This window comes from Parasteatoda tepidariorum, chromosome X2 (assembly GCF_043381705.1).
Source record: "Parasteatoda tepidariorum isolate YZ-2023 chromosome X2, CAS_Ptep_4.0, whole genome shotgun sequence".
Classification (NCBI taxonomy): Eukaryota; Metazoa; Arthropoda; class Arachnida; order Araneae; family Theridiidae; genus Parasteatoda; species Parasteatoda tepidariorum.
Window position 1 is genome coordinate 45,796,214 of NC_092215.1, and position 8,596 is coordinate 45,804,809.

An 8,596-nucleotide genomic window follows, 5' to 3' on the forward strand; every position below is an offset into this window, starting at 1 on the left:
CAAGATTAATTGAATGAGCAAATAAATATTTTCACCGCAAATCCACCTATATATTTTTTTCTATTTTTTTGTTTGTTTTCACGCCAGAATACAAGAAGCAGCGACGTCTGAATTACGAAAATACGAGCTATCCCGCCGACGGATAAAAAATACGGAAAATCTTATTTTCTGTGCGTGAAATCGGAGAAAACAGCAAATGTAAGTAAAAATGCGGAAGGGTTAGCAGCTAGGACGTAGTTTGAATTTTCAGTTTATCTTTGAAAATCGTAAATAAATATAATTATTTTACTTCAATGACTGAATTTTTAAAAAAAAGCGAGATATTTATTAAAAAAACGAAACTTTTAGAGAATCGGAGTTTTTGATAAAAAGGTTGAAATTCGAGAGACAAAAAGAATCTCATCCCTGTATAAAGATCAACCAGTTTTATCCCAAGGAAATGATTTTTAGATAAACTTCAGAGGGTGGAATAAAGACTTCAGTAATTTCGCTCCGTGGAAAATTAAATTCCTCATAAAATATTTTAACTTGTGCAAAAAAAAATTTCAGCGGAAATCAGCGGGAAAAATCTGAAGAAAAAAAAGCGGAAATCCGCGGAAGAATCTCATCCCTGACACGAACAAACTACATTTTTAATTAGCTCGGTTGTCGTAATCCAAGCTCAAAAGCAGTCAGTCAAGGTTACATATATATGTACTGCGCCAAGCGTAAAATAAACAAGAAAAAATAACGAACAATACGAACGAACTGCCAAAGAATGACCAAGAATGCAAAAAAATGAATAATTGCCCTAAAAGAGGCCAGTTGATGATTATCTCCACTTCGTTCTACATTGCTGCTTTCACCTCCTTGGTCAGTGCACTAGTGAGAGGGAAGAAGGAAACATCCTGAAAGCTCATTTTACTTCAATTGTGATTTGAAACGTCTTTCCTGCAAACAATGAAGCAGGGGGAAATCTTTATTTCCTTTTTTCTCTACTCTTTCTTCTCCTAAGCATTCCCTTCTACCTCAACACAAGTGGTTGATAGATCATTTAAAAGACAGGACGAGATGATTAACCATTTTTCTTTCTTGGAAAAGGGAATGTAGATTCTTCCCACAAAATCAAATTTTTTTAAAACATTTTTGTTTTAGACTACAAGAAGGTGAGAAATATTTTAAAGAAGGAAATTATCTCTTAGTACAAGAGAATATAATATTGGAAGTACTAAAATATCGGAAAAATTGCAAGTAAATAAAATGCTGGAAGAGTAGCTCAAAAAAGCAAAATCCCGGAAGAGTGGTCTTAAATCCACAAAATCCGGGATAACCCCAGAACACAATCATCCCCGGCTAGATATTCTGAGGAGTTGTTGTGCAACAACCCTCATGAAAAATAAATGTTTTAAAATCTTTCACAGTAGCATTTTTCCTTAATACAAATTTTTCTTCTTCACCATTATTTTGATGGTTTACTACATAATACAACCTACATAGCCAATTTGTTAAAAATATCCCTTCTGAGCAGTGTATAATATTGAATAACAGTTATGACTCATTTTTAACGAAAGAAAGCTAATACACAGAGAAAAAAGCTTAAACACAAAAGTTAAAAGCGAGTTGATAAGTAAAGCGAAACTGAAACTAATGAGAATGCAGTCTTCTCTGAAATTACAAAATTAAAATGTGCAGTTTGTCGAATTGAATAAACTCAATATGTTGGGACAGTCAGTGAACACATATTTGTTACATTTAACACAATGATTATAGATCATTTTGATTGCTAGATTATTAAATTATTTTATACAGTAAATTAATAGCATTGTATATACCAGTAATGTATTTACCAGTACATTAATTCAATTTGATTCTTAGTGGCTCAGACTAAAAAACAATGAAATATACATGATTTTCACTATATTCTGTTCAGTGAGAACTGATAGCAAAAGTAAACAAAATAACCTGACACTTAGCTATACTTTTGGCTGATTTGCACCAATTATGGCATACAGTACTAATCAAACTATTGGTCAATGCAAAAAGAATTTCACAGAGAAACTGGCCAAAGTAGATAATCTGAGCAAAAAACAGCAAAACCCTTTATGTTTATTTCTCGTATCAGTTTTCCTTGAACAAAGCAAAGAATTTGCTGAGTAAATTTTCAAGTATACATTGTTGGAAAGAATTAGCAATAATGGTGTTATACAGCACTTTTATGAACATAACTGTTATTAGTTTTCACTAGCCTGAGCTTAGAATTTGCCAGCCAAGGAAAAAAAATGCCATTGAAGAGTAAACTATATAATATATATTATAAACTAAGTTGAATGTTATTTTATCTGAAACTAGAATGATCTATGCGAGGAACTGATATTTATAAATAGGGGATAACTTCCATAACTTGTTCTATAGCATAGAGGACACATGTTCATGCCAGCAACAATCTCTAAAGAAATTTACAAAATATATAGTAACTTCTTACAAAACTTTTTAAAAAATATATAGTTGCAAGTCAGGGTTGGTATAGCAGAAAAATAATGGTTTATTTTAAAATAAGCAATAGATAAAATTTCTCCCCCAAACACAAAATGTTCTGCACAGGCTTTTGATTGTTCCGAGAAGTATGTTGAAGCTTTGAGCACTGCATGCTACAGGTTCTAAAAGCAAAATTTAAACTTAAGTCCTTTAGTTTAGGGGTGATGAATGTATTTAAATTTGAACTTATTGTATACTTTTTTGGAAACTTAAGAGGTAAAAAAAAAGAAGAAATATAGTTCTAAAGAAAAAAATATATAGTTTTTTTAAAAAGCAATTAAATTTTAAAAAAATATATCAAAAGTTAGAATAATAAAAAGATAAAATAATCTCTTTTTTTAATTTTATTGCTACAATCCTCTTTAAGACACAAAAATGTATACATTTTCAGGAATTTAATTTGAAGAAAAAAAATTAAAAAGGCTAAATAACAACATACTATATTAAACACATGGGTGAAATGATCAGAAGTTTGAAAATTCCTAAAATGCAAATTTGTTAAAAAATAAGTAAAAAAAAAAACTTAAATTTTTTTATAAATACAGAAAACAAGACATACTTAAACAGAAATGTTGAAATCAACTTTGTCTCCTTTAATAATTTATCCCAGCAGGCTAAACTTCAGCAAATTCCTTGCAAGTACCTTGACGGGCTCTGCTTTAATACTAGAAGGAGAGGAAAAACTATTTTTAGAAAGTTGATTATAAGAAAAAGTGAAGTAAAATTCAAACATTTTAAGACTTACTCTTTTCCTAGGTTAAAATATTATTATGACCTGAACACAAAAGAATTAAATAAAAAGACGTACACAACAAAATTAAAACAAGAAATAATTTGAATACTAAATTATTTTTCAATTGTCTTGACAAAGATGGAATCATTTCATTGATTTTATTCACATTCTAACGTGAATTTTTTAAAAAAATTAAAAAAAACTTACAGAACTAGAATCTTAACATTTAATAAACATTTTAGTTGATTATAACAACACAATAAATACCTTTCACTCAAAAGTCAAAATTTAATGTTATCAATAACAATTCAGAAGATCACAGAATGTCAACTACTATAAAATTTAATGATTTTTAATACAATCTGTTAAATACCAATTAACTACAATAAAATAATAATTATTGCATGTTATTTTAACATTATCACTGTAAAATATTCCTTTTTAAAATATTTGTCATTTAAATAAATACAGTACGGAGTCCCATATCCGGACGCCTGTTTTCCGGAAGGGTCTTTTTTCCGATCACTTTTTAACAATCAAAATAAATGAAACTTTTTTTTTTAACATTTGCAACCTGTTAAAATATAGTATGCAGGGATCAGAATCCTGGGCTTTATTATGATTTTCACCAGACTTTAGATTTTTGTTCGCTTTTAATCTAATTTCCCCTATAATTTGAAAAAAAAAAAAAACATTGGAAATCATGTAAACGAAATTCCGCATTTAAATACAGAGTGAAAAAAAATTGTGTATTATTCTATTTTTAGCTTTTTTACACATACTATTCCATTTTGGAAATAAAAAATTAGCAAAGTAGAGTAAATCATCTTCAGTCGAAAGTCAACCATATAGAAAAATCCAGTGGAACTGAAACACACAGTACAACGTTACGACTTTTCAGTACTTTTTGGCAAACCAAAGGGCCATCTGAATTTTAGTTTGAATATTATATAATTATATTTTATATTTATGCCAGGTGTAATATAATGGCAAATGAAGTAAAAAAAATATATACTTAACGCAATAGTAAGTGCAATTAACATTTCAGTGGAAAAAAAATACAAACACTATAGAAATCAAATGAATCACTACTCGGGAAGGCAGAACTGAAAATATCAAACCCAGTTTGATTGCAAGAAAAAACAGAAAGGACGTGGGCTGCAGTTATTATAAACACCTCCAAATTTCATCAAATGAAATTAGAAATAATAGAGTCAAAATCAGAGTTTAAGTTTTGCATTTTTCGAAAGATGCTAACTCTGCCCTTTTTATTGTTTTTATTGTTAGTACCAATGCACCCTTCTCTTTTTTTTCATAACAACCATCCGACCAGCGCTATGTTTCAAAATAATTTTTACCAAAATTTCGGCATATTGAATGTAAATTATTACAATAGTGTAAATCAAAAACCAAAATGCAAAAACAACTGATTTTAAAAAGTCTATAAAATTGTTTGCAACTGCTAAAGTATGAAAAACAAAATAGATTTTAATGTTTATGCCAACATGTTTGAAAGTCAAAGCATTTTCTTCAATAAAAAATTACCTGCAATAAATATTAATTCTAGAATACTTGAAGTGATATTCACATTAGTTAAACTAATGGTCTTCTTTTTTAACTTTGAATACATTAAGTGTAATGTACCCAGTTCGCATATCTCCCAAATCAACATTTAGGATTGATATAGATTTTATAATTCTCCGATGTAAATATTCTTATTTAAAAGAAAAAAGCATTTCTCAACAGCAATATGAGTTCATAATTTTTTTTTTTTTAAAGTATCGTTCAGGACACAAAAACTTCTTTCGCTCGCACTACTTAAACAATGGACTAATCGTTAACATAGTTTCTCAAAGCGATTGAATTTAATTGGTTTCTAAATGACATAACTATCTGAGATTTCAAGTAAAAAGAATTTGTAAAAAGATCATTTTTATTTGAAAAGTAATAGAAAAAAGTTTTTCAAAAATAAAAAATCTTGCTGAACTCAAGTTTTATTCTAGCATAAAGATTTGCAAATCAGCAAATTAGTTTAAAAATTGAACAACCTTTATTTGATTTTCATGCAAGCATTAAAATTAGTTTTTAATGAATAATTATGTTAAACAAGCTACCACTTTTATATAACTACATGGTAAAATTCTATAAATTTACATATTCTAATTATTAGTATTAGTAAATGAGTAATATTATTAAGTGAACAATTACTTTAAATTAATTACTTTTAAATGACTGCATAGAAAAATTTCATAAATTTATCTACTTAAATTGTTATTTGTTCAAATTTCATTAAACAAAATAAGCAAATCAAGATATATTTAAAAAAAGTACACGTTAAATATAATAATAAACCATTTTGAAAATAAATAAAACTGGTTTGAAGTTTTAAAAATATGATATTTTTTTCTATAAATGAGGAAAAACATATGATATGCAAAAGCTGACTTTCTTCAGACATCTCATGGAATCAAACCAACTAACCTGGGTGGTAATTCCCAGTCCTGTGACAGTGGTAACAACTTAACCTTTTTGTGTTATATAAGAAGGATTAAAAAAACTTAACGAGGAATGCATATCCATGGTAAATTTGTTTTAATTTAGTCAATATTTTTGAAGTTGGGATACGTATTTTCAGTCACAAACGATTCTCTTATAAATGACACAATAAATTATAAAGGAACTTTTGAGTTAATTATACGCGAACTATTAAGGAAACTAAATTGTATGCGTTCTAAATTAAATTTCTCAAAAAAGGTTAAAAAAAAATTTCTGCAATGTAAACAAAAATTGAAAATAACAGAAAGAACTAAACTAGCAGGTATGAAAGTTCAGTAAAAAATTTCTATATCAGTTAACTTTTTAACAGTTTTATTCATTGCATTGTGTTTTCTTTTCTTAAATGTTTTTAGATACCTGAAAATTATAATTGCTGAAACGAAATCCACAAGACTAAGTTATTCTTGTTTACATAAGAGAATTCAAATTTCGAATTTCTAAGCAAACAACAAGCGGGTAAAAGTTAATCTTTAATCAGTTAAAAAAATCTTCTAATTTGAGTGTACTGTAAGAAATGTCTTGGCAGCCGAAATTCTATTACATTAACCCTGCAAATCCGTGGTGCGATAGAATGCGAAATTGGGGGGCACAAAGGCTATTCTCACGCCAAGTTTTGTCCTACAAGTTTGTTCTTCTTGCACAGTAAATAATTGTTTTTTTTTTTTAATGTTTTTTTAATTTATTTCAATACTGTGTTTAGTGGACTACTTCTTATCCAATTAGATGCAAAGTTAAGGATTTTCTTTATTAATTGTATTGTTTCAATTTGTGTTTTTTGTCTTGATATATTTATATAAGATAATTTACTTAATCAATCTTGTCTTTCAATGATGAAAAGACCTGACCTCATTAGGCTTCATATGGCATATTGTTTACATTAAAAATTAATAGAGATTAATTGTGTTCATTGAATTCACCATATTTATTGATTTCACAATGCAGAAGGCGTGTGACTTACAAGCGTTTCATTAATGTAAGGGGCTGAAAGTGTGATAGGTGTATCCTGAGTTAATGTGTTAATAAATCTTGAATTCCTGATCACTTTACTTCCTCATTAACTTATAGTGAATAAATATATAATTAATATAAATAATAATAATTGTAGCATTTGAAGTAAATCAAAATAATAAAAGCTTTTTTAACATATTAAATTGCATAAGAAAAGTAGTATTTATCATTTGACATGTCATATTTCCTCTATTATTATATTTATTCTACATGCATTGTGCTTTGTTTGTAACATTGGATTTTAAATTGAATTATTTATTGACGTAGATTTACTTCATAGAAAGCTTGACAAACGTAATTATTCATAACTGATATATTTATAGAAAATCCGTTATGAGGTTAATGCGATTTTGTGTAACTATCCTTTAATATATTGTTATCTGCATCTATTTGCCCAGATCACACTTTAGGGGGGAAAAAATTTAAAAAGTTATTCTAAACTGGAAAAAGGAACTTTTTAATATCTGGCTGAGTAAAAAGTTTTCCCCCCCAAAAAAACAATCCTGTAAAATGATAAATTCATAGAAAATCAGCAAAGCTAATGAGGATAATAATCTCCATTCAAATCAACAATAGTCAGCCAACGTTTTGGCAACTTTTCAATCCCTTCTGCGAAGAACTGGGGGGTAAGCGAGTCCAGAAAGCAATCAACCTCATTTACGACCTCGTCATTTGAACGGAAGATTGTGCCATCAAGATGCAGCTGCAGATGTGAAAACAGATGGTAATCCGAAGGCGCCATGTCTGGGCGTATGGTGGATGTTGCATCAAATCCCACTCCAGCGTGTAGAGGGTCCAGCCTTTCATTGCACTGACATGTGGCCGGGCGTTATTTTGATGAAAGAGAACCTCCTTCCTTCTGAACTCGTTTTTTCGTTTTTCGCGAATGGCATCGCTAACTTTGATTAGCATATTGCTGTATATTGTACTGTTGATAGCCTGCCCGCTTTTCAGGTACTCATTGTAGATAATTCCGCGACAATCCCACCAGATACAGAGAAGGACCTTCTTGTTAGTTAGCGTTCGTCTTGCAACCGAACCTGCTGATTCCCCGGGTGCTGACCACCCTCCTTTACGGCTAGTATTGTTGTAGTATACCCATTTTTCATCACAGGTCACAATTCTGTCCAGAATGTTATCTTTTCTTTGATCTCTGAACAGAACTAAACAGGCCGCTTTTCTTTTTCGCTTGTCTTCAGCAGTCAATTCGTGAGGCACCCAGTGGTTAAACTTAAATCTTAGATTCATGCGTTTGAGGGTACTTACTATTGTTTTTTGGCAAACGTCAAGTTCTAACGCAATGGTTCGTGTTGAAACATTTCTGTCTTGATCAATAATTTGCTTTAACTGGTCACAATCAACCTCAATAGGGCGGCCAGAACGTGGTTCATTTTCAATGTTGAAATTCCCACTATTAAACTTTCGAAACCAAACTTTTACTGTATTATACGAACAGTATTGAAACCTAAACTTTCGCACATTTTCTTGTGGCATTAAGTTGCACTGAGTTTATTTCGGAACTCATAGTACATAATTGTTCTGATATGCTTAAGTGATAGCTCCATTTTAAACACTTTTATGGTGCATAAGATGATCAAGTTTTGACAAACAAATTACACAGTTGTGTAGTTCCAACTTTCAGCTTTAAAATGCAAAAGCCCGTTTCTGAAAAGGTTAACTACCACGGGAATGGCTGCTGCCGGCACGGAGGAATCTCGCCTTGGCGGAAAACTTTTCACTCAACCCGATATATATATATATAAATAAAACTGGTTTGAAGTTTTA

The 8,596-nt window shown here is 29.9% G+C and overlaps 1 long non-coding RNA gene across 1 annotated transcript in view; it reads right to left on the reverse strand.

Moving 5' to 3' along the window:
• The window catches only part of LOC107438140 (uncharacterized), a 23,775-nt gene extending 17,515 nt beyond the window's left edge, over positions 1–6,260 (reverse strand). Inside the window, exons 1-2 of the long non-coding RNA XR_001583328.3 lie at positions 6,161–6,260; positions 3,074–3,179 (exon numbers count right to left, since the gene is read on the reverse strand). This is a non-coding gene — a long non-coding RNA (uncharacterized lncRNA). The remainder of the gene's footprint in view (positions 1–3,073; positions 3,180–6,160) is intronic.
• Positions 6,261–8,596: the final 2,336 nt, after the last annotated feature.